Source organism: Eupeodes corollae, chromosome 1 (genome assembly GCF_945859685.1).
Source record: "Eupeodes corollae chromosome 1, idEupCoro1.1, whole genome shotgun sequence".
Classification (NCBI taxonomy): domain Eukaryota; kingdom Metazoa; phylum Arthropoda; class Insecta; order Diptera; family Syrphidae; genus Eupeodes; species Eupeodes corollae.
The window spans coordinates 140,772,135-140,792,333 of record NC_079147.1 but is presented as its reverse complement, the minus strand read 5'-3'; the positions used below and the strand labels follow the sequence as shown (position 1 = coordinate 140,792,333).

Sequence of the window (20,199 nt, the reverse complement as noted above, 5' to 3'; positions counted from 1 at the left end):
AATACAGCGAATTAACACCGGGGAAATCACTGGGTTAGTGGAGTTGCTGATATACTTGTGTACTTTACATTGGTGAAAAATGTGATGAATGTTCACCAAGGAATTCACTTTGCAAAATTGAACGCCTTTTTCATAAATGAATATTGACCAGTGGTTTCCTTAGGGAAGCCAATGTAACTCATTCACTAATGCAAACTGACCTGGTGAAAAATTTCGTGAATGTGCATAAATGAAGTCAATCATGTTTTTACTATCGAATTATTTTTTACTCATACCTAAATCTTTGGATACAAATATTTAGAAAAAAAACAGTCATGTAAATTTTTATGATTTTATTGAAAAAATGCTGCCAATGTGCAGATCCCATTTTTTAGCTGCTCCGTGGTGACACACAAACGTTTAATGTCCGCTCTCATTTCGTCTATCATATCTTGTTGATTCTATACAAAATGTAAAGCAGATATATAAAAATTTAATTTAATAAAATAATAATAGTTATAATTACCGTTTTCTTAAAAATCCAACTTGGCTGCTTTTTGGGTGAAAATTCAATGGAGTCCATTGCCGACTGTTTAGATCCGGAAGCCTTTAGAAAAAGAGCAAAAAAATAGGATTAGATAATTGTAGAAAGGGATTTGTAATTAAAATAAAATTACCTGAATATTTTCCTCGTCCATTTGAACACAATTACCTACCAATTTACCTAAATATTCACTTTTTTACGCTTATAATTTATTTTCTAAACTCTTTTTAATAATTTTAAGCTTTACTCACTTGTTGACACTATGAACAATGGAATTCAACTGAAAAACAGTTTCTCGAAAAAACAACAATTCTTTCAAAACAAATCACTTACCCCGAACACTGTGCGTTGTTGTTGGAAATAACTTTGTTTCTAAGCAAACCAGGCAGAGGATCGCGAATCGAAGTTTTATGATATGTAAAAAACCCGAACATTGCAATCCTTCAACCATGCGTCGCCATCACCGTCGGTCGTTGTTGTTGGAAATAACTTTGTTTCTCGAAGCAAAGCAGGCTGCCGAACGGGATCGGCAATTTTTTATTCTATGTTAAAAACCCGAGCATTGAAATTCTAAAACTGAAGCCAATCTCCGTATTATTCAGTGGCAGGTAGAGAAGAAAAAGGCAAATATAAACAAAAACAAAACACCCATCTCGTGCTTCATATCGGGAATGAAATATTTTACAAGGAAAAAGATAGGGTGGATTGTATAATCATAGGAAAAACGCAATGCCTTTCAGTAAGGATTTCATTGCATGCTATTCCTCAATGATTCGAGTAGCTGATTTCCTTGGCGATTTCACACAAAATTTTCATTGGTGAGCAAATTTCCTACTGGGAATGACCAAAAACGTACCATAAACTTATACCTGCTGCGTCTGTGTGTGCTATTGATCCTGCTATCGTGATTCCTACCTTTGCTTTTCCTTCAAAAAAAGCTTGTATAGTTCGGATCATTCAATTTCAGACCATTGGAAAACGGGATTGGTCTCCACTGACTTCAGAAAAACATTTGAAAAAATGTCTTATAATCTTATAGTATTTAACCTTTACTTCTTAGGTTTTAAACCACCTTTCCTGAAAAAATAACTGCATACCTTGAGAATCGTGAATATTATGTCAGATTTAGTTCCGCATTTTCAATCTTATTCTAACCACTTATGGTATATCCTAAGGAAGCCTTTTATGCCCTCTTCTCTTTATCCTTACAAGTAACGACATTAACATGTCATATATCCCTTCACGCAGATGATGATAAAAACCTTTCACAATTTTTGAACCTAGTGTATTTACCAAAAATTGCCTAGAGCTCATCATTAGGAAATGACCGTTTGGCGTTAATACATTGAAACAGTTCCAATTCAATATAAAACATAACAGATCTCGGGCTTTTATGTAGCCGTGAACTGAAATTTCTACTTCACCTTAAAACAAGTCATAAGGCCAACTCTGCACTAGGTTTTATAAAAAAAAAATGATATAATTAGTTTTCCAACCCTTAAATGACCCGATTGGTTTCTAAGAAACACTTACAGCATGAACTAAGCGAAATAAATGTTAGTTAAGCTCCCACTAAAATTTAATTGAAACTTCAAAATTTAAGAGAAAATACAGTTGTACAGGGTTTTTCAACATGGACGCTACAAAAGTAGAGCGACAGGAACAGCAAACGACGCCATATTTCTTGCCATTCTTTTTACATTTCTCTTCAGTAAGGTTTGCCATTTCATCGTGGAATGAAATTCGGAGTCAGTGGGCTCAACGTTAAGAGCGCTTTACGTCCAACTTATGGTCGTCATAATCGTCATAGCAGATCAACAATTGAGCGTACAAAATGTTTCCGTGCCAGTGAGACAAAGAAGTGCCCGTAGTGTCGAGAATATTGCTGCCGCTGAGGCTTCAGTTGCTGAAAGCCCAAATGTGTCTCTCAAACATCGTGTCGTTCTCAAGCGTTGGACATCTCTTTGACGTCGTTGTGGCTAATTCTGCGAACATTTCTTGGCCTACATGCTTACAAGATTAAATTGACATAAGAAATGAAGCCGCTTGACCACCAGAAGCATCTTGCATTCGTGAATTGAGCTAAGCATCAACTAATGATTCGGATTTTTATCGAAAAATCATCTTCAGCGTTGAGGCTCATTTCTGTCTGAATGGCTTCGTCAATAAACATGAGCCGGTGGGGTCATTGGGCCGTACTTCTTCCGTGATGATCAAGACCGGCAAGATACTGTGAATGGGTATCGTTACCTTTCAATGATAACCAAATATTTTTGGCCCCGATTGGATGATATGGACTTGGAGGACATGAGGTTCCAACAGGATTGCGCCAAAAGCCTCACAGCCAATGTCACAATTCCTTTATTGGAAACCGAGTTTGGAGAACGTGTTATCTTATGAAATGGTCCAGTCGCTTGACCGCCTTTGTCGCGCAATTTGACGCCCGTTATACATTTTTCTATGGAGCTACGTCTTGATGAACTTCGTACGAATATCGAACGAGAAATTGCAGCAGTATAGGCCGATTTATGCATGAAAACTGCAAGCATGCCCGTGACGGCCATGAAAAAGAAATCGAGTTCTATACATAATGGCATACGGAACAACTCGAAACCAATGGTTTGACCTTCGCGAAAAAAAAAACGGAACCACTTACTTTCATGAAAATATCCCATAATATTTAAATGTTAGCAAAATTTTAAACACTTACCAATGTAGTGAAATTCTCCCCAACAAACTAAAAACTGATGTGGATCATTGACTTGAACCTTCTCTTAAATGGCACATCATCTGTAGTCTGTACACAATCAGTCACGATTTCCTTTTGAAGTCAATTTATTCCATGAAGAGCTCAGTACACCGCTACTGTAATTAAATTATTTCACCTTTGTGATTGACGATGATGCAGACAGCATCATCGGCTTCAACGTTCGACACAAGTCTCTGATCAACCCATCGAGTTGTCGTCGGTTGGTCTTCTTCAGGCATTGGGCGATCGATTGCGATTGATCATGATGCTGATGAAGATCATGCTATAATCGATTTGTCTAAACAAGTGACGCTCTGATAGAATTGAACGCCAAATGAAACGAGGAATACCAGTCGCAGTGCTGGCGGTCGGTGGAGTCGAATAACGCGGCGGACCTGACATGGATCAAGTCAATCGGAAAACGAATCCCAATGAGCAAAGTCTTCTCATCCAATTCTCAAATCAATGCATGGATGATTACAGCGAAAGTGTTTGTCGTGACGATCGAATTAATTGATCAATCAAATGAAGAAAAATAGAAGAAACAAAAATGTAATGATCGCGATCAAAGTGTTGATAGTTTTGCAAAAAAGAAAAATTAAAAATCAAACTCTATTAACAGCATACCAACATTTATTGATTACTATTAGCGGAGAGTTGTTTTGGACCAGTAATAGCTTCAAAAATGTAGTGTCGTAAATATCAACACGACATGACTTTTAACACTTTACCTTACAGCTTATGATTTTATGTGTGATTTTATATGGCACATGGGTCTAATGATATTTTTGACAGTTTTCATAAAAACAAAAATAACTCACGTCAAAATACAACGAGCCATTCAAATTGCTCTCCCGAGGATATTTTAATTACTAAAATAAAATTAATGAACGAATAAAAATCGCGCTTAACATTAATGAGCAAAGATGGATCGATCGATTGATTTACCTAATGGAAACCGTCGAGTGATTAAAATTTGGTATACTTTATTTTAAGTGGTGGATATTTAATATACATATATTGAAAAATACAAGTGTTTTTGATTGAGTTGTTTTGAATTTGTAAATTTTTAATGATGATCGAAAAACGAAACATCACTTAGTGACCGGCGGCGGCATGCGGCGGCGGGCGGCGCGGCGGCGGCAGTGGTGGCAAACGCGTTGGGCGCCAGTGTAATTGATATAATTTGACAGAACAAGTTATTTAAATATTTAATTTGAAGAAAAAATCGGTGTTATGAAATAATGATGAATCGGTCTGTTGATTTGAAGAGACATTATTTAAAATTAAAGAGTCAGTAACGACCGTAGTGAGGGTTTCAGTGATGAGGAAGATGATATAGTTTATGATTTTTTGAAGAAAACTTTTTAACTGCAGGGAAAAATATTTTAATAACTGATGATTTAAGAAAAACAAAAAATTAATGATGAAAAACGTTTTGAAAAAATTCATCAAGATATCTTTTAAAGATATAGAAAACATGAAAATCAATCATAAGCATGAATGTAAATAGTTCACTGAATGATATAATTACTTCAATATAAATTTAATATTTTGAAATTTGATAATATTAAAAAGGACCGATTCTCACTAACTAACGGTAGCGCTATAGTCCCAAATGGTCCTCGGTCTCAACCAACATGCGCCTTCAGCCAGTTCAATCACTACCTAGCTCTTTCCAGTGTCACACTCCAAGTTGGTCGAGGTCCTCTCTCAATGGTGTAAGCCACCTGAGTCCTGGTCTTTCACAAAAACTACTAAACCAATATGCTCCGCTTCCGTCGGATTGATCAAAAATCCGCCACTGTATTGACGTATGCGAGTAGTTGTACCGACCTTTGGAAGATTGAGTTTCTAGTCTTGACGATTGAGTTTTCCACAATTCATTCCAGAACGATGATGGAAAAGTTGCATAAAAATGTAACGAATTTCCGAAAATACTTGACATCAAAAATATCGGTGTGATCTTTTCCAAATTTGATAGAGCAGCGTGGAGAATACACAATACACACAAAGCAGCAGGCGATGACTTGGTAGGGAGCATGCACCAACTCATCTGCAAAATATGGTCGGAAGAAAGCATGCCTGATGAGTAATATGCCCGATACATAAGTAAGGAAAGATCCTCTAAATTGCGCCAACTACAGAAGCATCAGTCTCCTTAACATTGCGTATAAGATCCTCTCTGCCGTATTATGTGAACGTCTGAAGCCGTTCGTTAACAACCTGATTGGTCCTTATCAGTGTGGCTTCAGAATAGGAAAGTCCACTATCGGCCAAATATTCACACTACGGCAGATCTTGGAAAAAAAAAACCAGGAACTTCAAATCGATACCCACCATCTATTTATCAATTAGCCGCGTATGACAGCATCTATAGGGAAGAGCTCTACCGAGCAATGTCTAGTTTTGGCATCCCTGTCAAACTTATCCATTTTTGCAGAATGACGATAAAAAATGCACGCTGCTCTATCAAGGTCGGAAAAGATCTCACCGATGCTTTTGATGTCAAAAACTATCATGAGACTTCTTCAACATCGTTCTGGAAAGAATTGTGCAAAACTCAACCGTCAACACTGGAGACACAATCTTCCCAAGGTCCATCCAATTACTCGGATACGCAGATGATATAGACATAATTGGAAGATCAAAGCGTAATGTCAGTGGAGCGTTTTTGAGCATTGCGAAGGAAGCGAAGAAGATGGGTTTAGTGGTCAATGAGGGCAAGACCAGGTACATGCTGTCATCAAAAGAGGACAATGAACAACGACGTCTTGGACAAAACGTCATCATGGACAGCTATAACTTTGAGGTAGTTAAGGACTTTGTCTACCTCGGCACCGCTATTAACACAGACAACGACACCAGTGCTGAAATCAAACGAAGAATAACTCTTGTAAATCGCTGCTTCTTTGGACTTAGAAGGCAATTGAGAAGTAAAGTACTCTCTCGAGCATCTAAAATCACCATATTTAAGACACTCATCATTCCGGTTCTCATTTATGGCGCTGAGGCCTGCACCCTGTCAAAGAAAGATGAGAGGGTCTTTGGATGCTTCGAGAGAAAAATTCTTCGGGTGATTTTCGGTCAAGTACGCATAGATGGAGAATGGAAGAGAAGATATAACGACGAACTGTACGGGCTGTACAATGACCTAGTTAGCAGAATTAAAGTCCATCGGTTTAGATGGCTAGGTCATGTAGAACGAATGGACATCAACGCTCGAGTACGGAAGGTCTTCAAATCAAATCCCGAGGGACGGCACAGTATAGAAAGACCGCCACTCAGGTGGCGCACCCAGGTTGGTGAAGACCTCAACCAACTTGGTGTGCGAAACTGGAGACAGCTAGCTACTGATTGAGCTGGCTGGGGACGCATGTTTGTTGAGGGCCAGCTCTGCCCCGGACTGTAGCGCCACCTTATGCATGTAAGTAAGTCAATTTTAGACTTTAGAACTGTTCTAAAGGTACACTGATATGGACCTATGCTGAGATTCCACTCATCAGATGAGATAGTACATACTCCTTACCAAGTTATCGCCAGCAGCATTTAGTAATTCTGCATCGATGCCGTTAACTCCAGGAGCTTTGTTGGACTTCGTTTCACTTGAAGTATCTTGGGAGGTTTTTTAACCTTTTGATTCCTCAGCAACAGTTGAAATTTTTCCACTAGTTTCAGTATTGACAGCCAAGTCCTTTAATTTTTTTCAATATTGGCGTGGTTCTTACATACAAAATGTAAAAAGATGAAAGCTTCAAGTGTGATACCATGAAATATAAGAAGAAAAAGGTCTTTCAGCGTTTTATGAGTGATAAGATCGTAGTCTCGATTATTGACATTAACGATATTGATATCTGTAAAAAATTGGTAGGTGGTCAAAAGAAAGTTAGAACTTAGCTTCATGTACATAATGATCAGAAGCCGAGGAACGCCTCCAATCGCTCAAGTTTGTGGCTGGCAACAAGATCACGTTCATGGTTTGTGACGATCAAAGTTCGCGTGATTTTTTATCGATGCATGTTATTCGGTTTGGTGGAAGTTTGGCCTGGTGCTAAGCTCGAAGTTGTTGCTAATGACAAAATCTCATGAAGAGCTCTCCAACATCGGTATATTCTTAGGTACTTGTAATATTATGCTATAGAAATGGCGATCTCAAGGCAACCTAGCCTGAGATCCAATTAGCGCTGTAGTGCGCCGTTTTGATAAATATTATGCTATACTTTGGAGATTTTTACGACAGTGATCCTAGTGATCTAAGAATTTCTGTCATCTATTATTTCAAACGCTTCATGTAAGGTCTATCTTGTTCAACTAGTAAGATAGATCTAAGGATGCACGTGGTATCACAACGGACCAACTATTGGTCTAAGTGTGTTGGTTTTCCTGCCAGCAGCCACCTTAACCTAAAATTAATTTCGATTATTTTTTATTTTTAGAGCCGTCACGTGAAATATCGAAAAACTCGTATTTTAATTTCTTTAATGTTAACCTAAATTCTGACCCAAATTGGAAACATAATTGTGAAATACAAATTAGTAAAATGAATTACCTGCATTGAATATTTGTTTTTGGGGAAAAAAAATGATCATTAAACTTTATAAAATATTACAAACTAATCTTTTCTAAGATTTATACACATCAATTTTTGTATGTCAAAAGTCAATAAGAACTTCCTGGATGGTATTTTCAATGCCCATATACATAGCTTGTCTTTGGTACTCTTTGGTCTTCAAACAATTCTTGGAACAAAAGACTGTTAATAAGAAGATCGACCGAACAGCAGCCAATTGAAACTAAGCTAAGCTCACGTTCAAAGAGTGACATAATCTCCCCCATGATACTCTGAGTCTTTGAGTGAGAGATCTGAGTTAATCTTTTACTTTTTTCTGATGAAGTTCAAATATCGAGATATGGGTTTGGGGGAGAAACTATAAGAGCAAACAAATCGAAAATTCCCCGATACGCTACGCGTATTATGGAATTCCAAGATTTCACACCATACGAGCTGACGTTAATCTCCCAGCGGGCCAGATACTTTATTATGCATCAGGGAGAAACGATCGTAGTTTTCATTTCCAGTTCACTTCGGGTACTCCGGCGGTGGCGGCAACACGGCGGCGGACGGTGACGAAATCACCATGGGAATTGGCCACTGACTCCGAGATGCAAATGAGTTCATCAAAATTGCATCGGCAGTTTGGATTCGTTGAGACAAGTGGCATGATTCGAGGTGAGCAGAATAGAGTGTTCAATCAATCAACGAGCCAAGAGCGCCTTGTGTTTCAGAAACCGGTAGAAGTCGAGGCAGAGGTGCCCGCATGCGCAAATAAAGTTAAGTAAAAAGAAAATATACATATAAACACAGTTACATACTACTACATGCCCCACGGGTCTAATGGAGTCCAGCTGTCAGTCAATTTTGTCAGATTCAGATGGAAGCAAAGAGGTACCTACTGATGATGCAGCTTCTTATATGGCTTCAGGAGCGTTCCAGCTGATTGAATTGAAATCCTATAACCAATTTACACATCGTAAACAGGGATGAGTGCGGAGCTAATAGTGTGTGCATGAGGAGGTTCCAACACCAACTGTGACGTGGTTTTTGCCCCGAATGGAAATAAAATTAATGTTATTTTATATCTATACCTTCTTGCGTCGCGTAGCATCTTATACATACATAGTTTCTAAAAGAGTGAGTATGTTGAGTATGTGCAATTATCCCGCGGTGGCGGAGTAAACAATTACTTCGGGCAATGGAAGATGACAAGAAATGAAGCTTGTTGTAATTGTGGCATTATTCTAGGAACAGTTTTAATAGAATTTTTATACAGGAATCTATAATAGAAAAGTATTTGCCTAGTATTTCGTTTTAAGCTCATTTCTATTTTTATACTTCTTTTTTTTCAAAAAATGGAAATCATAAAAAATAACGGTTGTAAAAAGAATGGATGAGACTAAATGCAGAGATGTTTAAAGTTATTATTAAAGATTCGTTCTTTTTGTTATTTTAATTTGGTATAGAGCCTGCATTTGACACTTGTCAAACTCAGCTTTGCTTTAAAATGTCACAATACTAGTTAAATGTTTGTCATCTAACAATGCGTTAAAGTTATTAACCTGCTCTGATTATTGTCTTTGATCGACCAACTACGCAAGGGGTAGTTCAAATTGTGCAGAAAGTGTTCCGATGCCTTTTAGCTAGTGCACCATCATAATGTAAGCTTAGACGCAAGAACAAGATTGGCTGATGATCTAAAATTCGATTTCAAAGTTTTCGCAACATGGCGTATTTTGCATATCGAACCTTATAAAGTTTTTGAATTTTACAATAAGTGATGCTAATTGAAGCTGTTTTTGAGCAGCCATTTCTTCAGTTTTACAAGGCATTAATCGAGAAGTGTCTCCTAATGGGAAAAAGGTTACAGTTTTTGGGCTACTTTGGAGGATGAATAAAGACCATGACTTAAACGATAAATGTGGTACCAAGAAGACTACCATAACAGATTATGCGGCTTTATTACGAAAGCAATTTTCTTTTTAAGTAATTTCACACAATAGCGACGTCAAGATTAATTTATTTGAAAGAGTGGTTACATCTTAAGGGCCGATATTTATTTTTAATAAAACAAAAATTATTCAAGAAACTACTGCCATTTCTGCTTTTTATAATACGATTGGTAGTTCAATTATTTGTTGAACAAAATATCAGCCAATTAACCGCTGCGGCCTCAGTGGCACACTTCCAACCGATGGTCCAAATTATTGATGACGTTGATTCGTAATTGAAGTTCTATGACGTTAATGGAGAATTATCTCATCCTTTAGCTCTTTAATTGTTGCTGGCATATCGACGTACATCTTTTCTTTCAAATAAAATAAAGAAGTCTAACGGTGTCAAACCATACGAACTTGGCAGCCAATTGACATCACCACCAAGTGAGATAACGCGGTCATTGAATTTGTCACTCTAGTGCGGCAAGTGGCACCGTTATGTTGTAACCATATATCGTTTACATCCATATCTTCCGATTTTGGCCATAAGAAGTTTGTTACCATTTAACGATGATAACGCAGTAAATGCCAGATCCAGCCTTATTTAGTAAAAGTAAGTATTTAGTAAGGCCCGATGAAGCCGCCAGCCCATAAACCACACCAAACAGTCACTCTTTGTCGGTGTATTGGTTTTTCGACAATCACTCTTTGATTTTCATAAGCCCAAATGAGGAAATTCAGCTTATCGTCCATTTTCTTCGAAAAATGATCATTCGCGGCACCATTCTGACCATTGACGACGAGGTGACGCTTGAAATGGTCAAGGGGCTTTAGTTCTTAAGTCAATGCCATGCAAGCCATTTTGAATAATCTTCATCAACGATGAATGTGAAAGGTACATTTGTTCGGCGGGCACGACGGCGAGTTGAGGTGGACGGCTCTTCAGCCACACTATCGCAAACAGCAGCAATATTTTCTGCAGTACGAGCTGTACTGGTGTATTCACATCTCCTAAGACCCGGTTTGGTCTAATTTTGAAACAATTTTTTTCCGATTGAACGCACATTTTGGCTTAAAACATACAAATCTGTGACTGAATTATAAATCGTATAGGCTTCTTTTTCACCGGAATCACAAGTACTAGTATCACTAAATTTTTGTTTTTGGAGAAATATGTTTCAGGCTGATGTTGATATCTAAACATTCTAATACAGAATCACGACTCCTATCCGGGCCAGCTATTATTACCACTCTTGTTCTGAAGAAGTGTGCTGACAAAACCAATGCTTGAGCTTCTCTGTCCTACTCTAAAGGTCTCTTTCCGAGTTCATAAAAAATATCACTTATCCATCCTATCCCTAAAAAAGACGAATCCTCCTTCGATTCTATCTATCGTCCACTTGCACTCCAGTCCCTTCGTTCCAAGGGCATGGAAATTATGGTAAATGTTCAGCTTAAGAAATATCATGCCGAACGAAGCTTATCGCTTATCGAAAATTGAGTGTCTATGGTATTGATAAATCTCTTCTTTATTGAGTTAGAAGTTACCTTTTAAAACCGTTTAATTCAAATAGTTTTGGTAGAGTACAAATAGCATTGACAAAATAAACTCTAGTTTACCCCAGGGCTTCGTTTTGTCTCCGACACTCTTTCTTACTTTTGTAAATGATCTTTTGTCCACAGCTTCTAACAAATTTATTTGTTTCACTGATGATAGAACATCCAGCTTTTTATATAGGTACTCATCATTGTCCTTCGGAAATGGATATCAACGATAGCTCATTAATTTCTGATCATGACAGTATTTGTTCGATGAGGAATTAAAACCGTGTAAAGTTTCATTCTTCGAAAACTTAATGCTGTCTACTACCGCAAAAGCGAAAACCACCTCAATGCCACTATCAATGTGTGGTACTTGGATCGAAGAACGTTTTTTAAGTCTTTAAGATAAAATTAAGAAAAGAGAACTCTAAAAATGGTAAGCGAAAATTTGCAAGTCTTGAACGCCGCCGTCACAATGTCTAATAACTGTCATTGGATTATAACTCCGACGAAAATATAAAAAAAAACCCTTGCATCTCAAGTTTTTAAGTAAATTACACACCCCTCAAAAAGTTCGAAAAATACAACTTAACGTAGTTAAAATTATATAATAATGTTTTAATTTATTCGCATGAAATAATACGCAATTAAGTTGCGTACAAAAATTCTCTTTTCTCCAATTCCTTATCCCAATCATGTAAACCTCACTATCAAGATCAGTTCATAGATTCCTCTGCAAACAACTGAATTGACAAACGGTAGCTCTCCATTATATTCAATATTCAATTTGAAAGCGATCAAATTGAATGGAATGGAATCATTCTGATTTGACCCGATGATAACCGTGGTCGCCTCCCGGTCGGTAGTAACCGTCCAAAGATGCGGTAGCAGTTTACCGCACAATTTATACTCATACAAAAATCAAACTCCATAGAATCTGGCAAACAAATAAAAATATCCTTTATTGATCTTTGATCTTATACGATATAATCGTTGGCACAATCCATTTGCTCCCTATATAGTGACTTTCATAAGTATACTCGAAGTGGAGTTCAGTGAATCACATTAATCCCGAAGAAAATCGATAAGTTTCAATGGTAAAATCGTGACTTGACTTTTTAGTCCGATTTTGAGCCTTAACTATACCTTTTGTACCCATACCTATAGCTAGCCTATGTCTACTTCCAGACCAAGCCAAACACTGTTTCGTTTGTACTACTTACTTGGCGGGGGAGATTGGATTGACTTATATAGATATGAATGTACGTACAGGTATTCTACCAGAACTTAAACGAAGAAACAAGTTGGAGCTACGGTATTTGAGATGATTTTTAGACCATGTGTTTTTTGCGCGAGGTGTGTTACTCCTTGGGGCGCTGGACATAAAGGGAAAACAATTTATACCTAGCTCTTATTTAGGTATACTCGAATGAACTAAAAACAGAGTCACTCCCACATAAAATGACAAAAAGGGCCTCGAATAGTTAAGTAAACCATATCCTGTCTTTGAATTATTAAAATATTCAAAATTGGATTTGGTTTTAGACCACTTTTATTTTGAAAAAATTTACCATAATGGTTTTAACAACATAAAGTTGCAACAGGATGAATCTTATATTCATGTTCTGTTACTTTTATTAAAAAAAAAAGGCGCAATGTATCGCTATGGTGCCTCATCAGCCGCTCCTGTTCAAATTTTAGTTCAGACAAATTGGATTTCTATTGACAGGCTTAAAAGATGAACATGATTTTCAATTATTCCTCCAATCATTGCCTCAAGGCTTATTCGCATTTAAGCCTTCTCTCTCTCTCTTTCTCGTTGCTAATCTCATTTCTGTCTTTCAATATCTTACCCTCCATCTAATTTCATATCGATCACGATTTGTCATATTTGAGCTGCATAATGGATTTATGGTCTCCATAACATTGGTTTAGCCTACCTTTTTGCATTGGAGAACTTATTTTGCCTTTTGACATTCGATTTGACACTTGTATTGTGGAATTACCTTTATACCAACCAGTAGTGCATTTTTTGTTATAAAATGTTAAGGTACCTATAGCACTGTGTGTTCGCGTCATACGTCATGTGGAATGCAATTAAAAACCTTTTAGAGGTGAATTTGTGGAATGCATTTCTGCCATAGATATACATCATATGAGCTTTTGTGAAGCAGGTGGCTTCGATCAAGAGATTTATGCGCGTAGATAATGATGCCATAGTATGGGCATACATTCATGATACAGCATCAGACAACAACTCTGACAGATGAGAAAAGTAATTGAATGCAATCAAATCAATTCAACTGACTGCGACTACCACATAATGTTTTGTTGCAACTTGAAAATAGTTGTTTGAATTTACTTATACTAAAGTAATGATACAATGATATGAATCGCATAATTGTTGACCAATTTGTAGAGATTTTTAGTTGTGTTGTGGGGCTATATAGCCAAAGTCTCTCCATATTTGGTTTCAATTTTTGTTTGTCTTATAAACAGGAAATGACTCTCAATCAAACCATATGGTGCACAGTTGCATTTGCATAATCGTTTGGTGGGTATAAAGCCTTAGGGATCAGACTTGTTAGTCTGAGGAGATATTCATAAAAACTCGTAGTTTGATGGATGAGGTATACGTGAATAGTGCATTGCAATTAGTTGTATACTGTTTCGAAAATATTTGAGAAAGTTATGGAAAATTGCATATTTACAATGGGTGTTTTTTTTCGGGGTCGATCTCTTTGACAGCGATTGCTTGATTTATACTCAGATTCTTTAAATGCAATCTCTTCACCAAAAGGGTGGTTAATAGTCGTCTTTTATTTTCAACCACATACACATATACGTACATATTGGGTGGCGCAACAGTCCTTTGTGAACCAGGGCCTAGAGACTTACAACTCTCAACCATTCCTGTGTGCGAGTACTGTTGTCAGGAATGGAAGGGACCTACAATTTTAGGCCGAAACCGAACGGCTAATTTGAGAAAGCACTTTTTCATGACAAGAATTACTCTTGAAGGATTTGTTAATACCTCGCAAGAGGCAGTACCCACGAAAATTATTTTTTTTAAATTAAGGTGGCACAGGGAGGGATTGAACCCAAGACCCCTTGCATGACAGTCCAACGCGCTAATCATCATGCCACGGGTACTACCATCATTACTAAAATTCAAAACTTATCATATTGCATTAATGGATATGGCCCCCCTTATATTTTTTACTTCCCGTGGGAAGTTATTGAGTCGAATTGAAAATAATGACATTTATCGACGTATCAAGGTCCCTAGAGTCGAAATAAATGATTTTTTGAGAGATTTCTGTGCGTGCGTGTGTACGTCCGTTCGACCTTTCGCGAAATTTTTTTTTGTTGCTCAAAGCTCATGAACCAGTAGATATATCGACGTCAAATAATCTGATAATAATGGAGAAGGATGCTTGTTTTTTCACCATCATAGCAATTTGAAAAAATGTGTTCATTTTGGTTAACCCAAAATATTTTACGAACCAATAACCCAGGAGACTTTTTATATTACATACTGCAACGTGATACCAAACAAATGTACATTTGCAAAAAATCCAATTAACGGTTTTTTTATAAATAAATGTCACCTCGAAAACCTTACGGTAAAGTGACAAGAATAGAATTGATATTTTTTTTAAACAAAAAAATTAAAAAGCTAAAAAGAAATTAATAAAAGTTGGTAAAAATTGACTTTCAGCTCAAATATTTTTGCAAAATTTTGAGATATTGGCTTCAAACTAATTTTATCCTATAAAATATATTTTTTTCGACGTCTAGTAAAATTTTGAGAAAAATCGAAATAACAGTTTTTTTTTACAAAAAAAAATGATTAAACTTGGTAAAAATTGATATTCGACTCAAATATCTTTTCAAATATTTAAGCTTATGGCTTCAAACTAATTTTGTCTTTTATAAAATATTGTTTTCAACATTTGGTAAAATATTGAGAAAAATTGGTTTGACAGATTTCTCTAAAAACCTAAAGAAAAACCATTATTAAAAGTTGGTAAAAATTGATTCTCGGCTAAAAATCTCGTAAGCAAAAAATAAATTTTGAAATCAAACTATTTCATTATATGCAAAATATTGTTGGTAATTTTAAAATCTTTAAGAAACCTAAGAAAACCCACAAACTTTTAATCAACACGAATCGTCAGACGGGATGAGAAGTTATCAGTGTGGGCCGCATCCCAGCCTCTTTTTTTGTATTAATTTGAATATAATTTCTACATGACCTTAACTTTCATAAAACTTATTTATTTATTTATTTAATCCGTTAATTATCTAACGTTAATATAAACTTATAGCTATTTACATAATTTTTAATTTAAAATTTTAACTAACATAGAAATAAATAAATACTATAACATATTAAAAAAGCTTTCTTTAAATTGTTTACTTTCTACATTGTCATTAACGGATGAAATTAAATTATAAAATGTATTGAAGACTGAAATCAATTGATTTAAAGGGCTATTCATACCATAGTCAGTTCTGCTAAAGATCGGACATAAAGGTATCTGTCTTCTTATGCTAGTTTGACTAAAGCTAAAATTTAGACGATTCAGAGCTGTTGCGGATATAATAGAGCCATTAATTAATTTTAAAATAAAACAAAATTTTAGATATTGTCTATGTTGTGAAAGTGTAGGGAGGTTTATTAGCAAAAGCTTACAAAGTGAGGAAGAATCTAATAAATAGTTATAATCTATAATTGTTTTTTTTTTGTGTGTAAAACACATAGTTTTATATATGTCAATATTCAATAAAAGTCGGTTTTTATTGCACCCTAAAACTATGAAGATCTTCTTGAAGCTGTGAGCAGTCAATAATTGAACTAATAGATTTGAAAATTTTAATGTCATCAGCGTATATTAAAACGGAGGAGTTTTTTTATACCGGATGTTATGTCATTTATATATAATATAAATAATAAAGGACCTAAATGGCTACCCTGTGGAACACCACAGTTGACGTAAAAATGTTCGGAGAGTTCATTTCTGAATATAACGCTATAACTTCTGTTCTTAAGATAAGACGAGATCCACGTCAAGATTTTGTCGTTAAACCCTAAGGCCTTAAGTTTATGAACTTAAGTCTTGTGACACAATTTCTCAAAGGCTTTCCTGAAATCTGTGAATATTGTCAAGTCAAGTGAGTTAAGGTGTCGATAATTTTGGGCTGGAAAGCACGAATCAGGAATTCGAAAAAAGAAGGCACGTCAAAAGCATATTTGAAGAAATTAGCAAATATATTTGAAATTATTTGGGAATCATGACTTGTTGTGTTATTAAAAGACATAGAGTTTGGGTAACCGTCAGCTTTTCTTTTACTTTTCACGAAATACCAGAAGTTTTTTTGGGGTCTGTTTCAATTCATTTTCAATTTTTAAAATATAGTCAGAGTATAGAATATTGGAGTAGTCAATGAAAATATTTTTAAGTTCGGAGTAAATCCTGAAGTCTTCTTCTGCTCTAGTTTTATTAAATTTTAGCCATGCCTTATTCTTTTATTTTTTAAGTTTTTTAATTGAGTGTCAAGCCATGCTGGAGTTTTAGATTTATAGCAAGATTTCCGCAATGGCGTAGTTTCATAAAAATAGTTAAAAAGAATACTATACAAATTTTGACACATGTCATCAATATTACGATTTAGGAGCAGTTGATTCCAGTCAACATTACACAATAAGTTAGTTAGTTCATTAAAGTTACATTTTTTAAAATTGAATTCAAGTTTTTCATTTGATGTATTAGGGATATTGCACACATTTATATTCAGTAATATATTTAAAGCTGGATGGTGACGGTCTTCTTCTACTAGTTTAACATCGGCTGGAGATACGTACGTCAGTATTTATCGTGTCGGAGAAAAATATTAGGTCCAAATATTTGTTGTATTGATTGGCAACCCCATTAAATTGAACAAGTCCACAAGAAGCTGAACCATCAATAATTGTGAATTCTTTGGTGCTCGTTGGACTTATAGGTGTAAGATAGTTGAAATCTGATGATTTTATCCAGTTTAGGTTCGGAAGATTGAAATCACCTACGATCAGCAGTTCATCATTAGGTTCCATTTGATCGTGGATCTTCTCAGTTAAATGTATGCAATTTTGATTTTAATACATAGCACTTCGACGTCAGAAAGATCAAAAGTATCAAACAAAGTGCATATAAGGTAGTTTTTTACCGCGAATAGTATTCCACCACCAACAATCTCCAGGTAGCTCGTAATTAGTAATTATGTCCTGTTGTGGATTGTTAATATTTTTATAGATCGTATTGATCTTTGTCCTTAGGCCATTGACGTTTTGGTAATAAATCAAAACTTGTTGAATCTGCCTCTTCTTAATAACACATTGTCCGGGTCTCTTGAAAAGGTTTAAAGGATGACGACTTTATAAGATTATTTTGTTTAAAACTAACTATTTAATGTTCTCAATCGCATGAGCATGTTATAGGAACCGTAAATTCTCGTCATATAGACGTTTTCTAAAAGCTTATATTACGTTATTAAAATACTAGCTGACCCGATAAACGTTGTTTTTGCATATATGTACGTAATTTCTAGAGAATATTTTGCTAGAAATAAAGAAATATTGTATGTGTGTAATGATATGATAAGCACATGACATGCTCAATTCTAAGCCACAGACAGACATCGTTTGGCCTTGAGACTTATTAAAAGTCTTTGCAAATGTCAATCTAATTTCAAATTGAAGGCTTTTGAACTGAATTAGCAGATCTGTGGGTATAAAAGGGATTCGCGGTAATAATATATTTTCACCTCGGAATTTGCCATTTAGAATTATAACATTTTTCATCAATTTTGTAATTACTAATGGTGTGCCGTTGAGTTACATCGTTGACATATCTGTACATGGGGATTCAATTCAGTATCTATTAAATCCGATGCATTTCGATTTGGTAAATGCATACCGAGAAGACTGAGTGGTATGTTGGCAATGATAATGTAAACATCCTCAATAGCAATCAATGCTTCATTGTACAAAGCGTCAATGAATACTATCGTTAGGAATACAACAAATAGATTAAAACCTATTCTCAAACCTGCCGAATGTATATGAAAAATTTCATTGAAATAAGTTAATCCGTTTTGGAGGAGTATGTCAACTAACGTACTATATTTATTTGAATATAGTGTTAGTAAATGAGTTACACAGTCAAGAAACTTCTCCTGTTGCGCTACGAAGCCGTCTTGTGGAAAATAAACGTCATTCACATTAATATCCTTCAAACCCAGCTAGGAAATTATTAACTAGTAGCCTAATACATTTTCCGCAATAATTATTCCAAATTTATTTTAGTAAGATCGAGTCGAGAACATTTTTAACAATCATGATTGTATTTTCGGCGAAACAATAATGCCATCACTAAATTTATATATCTTATTCCAAAAGTCAGAAATCTACCAATAGAGTTAATGTTTTAATAAATTCTTCAGATCTTATCAATTTCTTCATGAAATTGTTTGCAGCAAAACCAAATAGTGTCTCCCAAAAATCTAAATATTTCTAACACAATTCATGCAATTCTCATTTTGTACTGATCTAAACAGAACAAAACATTTCAACAGCAAGGACATGTTTTATGACATGTGTACAAAAATAATTATTTCCACTCAGAAAATATGTAAATTCGTTTTTAATATTAAACTTAAAATCCAAAAGTTCAATATTGCTTATGGAAAGTGAAAAAGATTCATCTTTAAATGTCTATTTTGCTTTTGAAATTCGCTTAAACGAAAGAGCTGATATACAAACTTTTTGTTTACAATGAAAATGTATGAAATATCTTTAATTTCAATATAAAGGCTACGCCAAATAACTTTCTTTTTGAAAATGCTAAAAAAAACATTGAGCGTAACTTCCCCAAATGTAACAATTTTGCTTGCTGACATACCCGCCAAGATCAAAATAGGTTTCATTTGAAAATGTGTTTTTTTGGCAAAATCGGCATTTTCTCTAAGTTTTGTTTCCAGCGTTGTTCAAGCGTATTAACAAACATATTTTGTTCAGCGGATGGATAAAACTACACAACTGTCAAAACAGTACAGTATGCTAAGTATTACCATTCAAGAAATAAGCACTAGTTGAAAATAAAAAAGATAGATGGTGGACTCTATACACATATGTCTACCTTAGGATATAAGCAAACAAGTCGTTTATTTAATTTTTATTATGAATTTTATGAAACCTCTTTTAGAGACAAAGACGAGTTAATGCTGCTAAGCTATAAGATAATAAAAAAATCACATACGTTTATTTTTAAAGCTCACAACATTCTCAGATTTACAGTAATAAGAACAATAATTCTTATTTTCAATTTGAGAATTTCAATCTTTTTGATTTTAAAATTCGTTTCCCTCACATTTAACCACAGAACAATCCTCAAGGAGATATAAAGTAAGATATTCTAAACAGAGACTAAAAATGACATTCTTATTTGCACTTTCTCCTCAATGATAAATTTCTTAACCTACCCCGCCGCTGCTGCTCCGCCGCCGGCATATCTATCATACCTTCTCTAGGACTAAAGAGTGTTTCATACAACACCTTTCTAAAAATAAAACCTGTGACACTTTTTGTTTCCGAATGAAGGCGAAGATACAGAACAAAATCTTAACAAGGTAACAATTTGGCCGGTCTGCCAGTCAACCAGCGCTCGGTCCGGTCGGTCGGATGGCGGCGGCGGCAGCGGCCAACACAGTGTTATTTATGGCTAATTAATAACCTCTAATGGATCGGAGCACGGCGGGTAATTTATAGTTGTTAACCAAAATGTTTTTGTTGTTGTAGCTGTTTGTTGTGCATAAATCGTCAGGTTTTTGTTTTGTTATAAATGTGTGT

The 20,199-nt window shown here is 35.5% G+C and overlaps 1 long non-coding RNA gene across 1 annotated transcript; it reads right to left on the bottom strand.

Moving 5' to 3' along the window:
• Positions 1–317: 317 nt before the first annotated feature.
• Positions 318–576, bottom strand: LOC129942236 (uncharacterized). The gene is made up of 2 exons (XR_008781002.1): positions 506–576; positions 318–440 (listed from the first exon to the last, which is right to left on the bottom strand). It is a non-coding gene; the product is annotated as an uncharacterized LOC129942236 (long non-coding RNA).
• Positions 577–20,199: the final 19,623 nt, after the last annotated feature.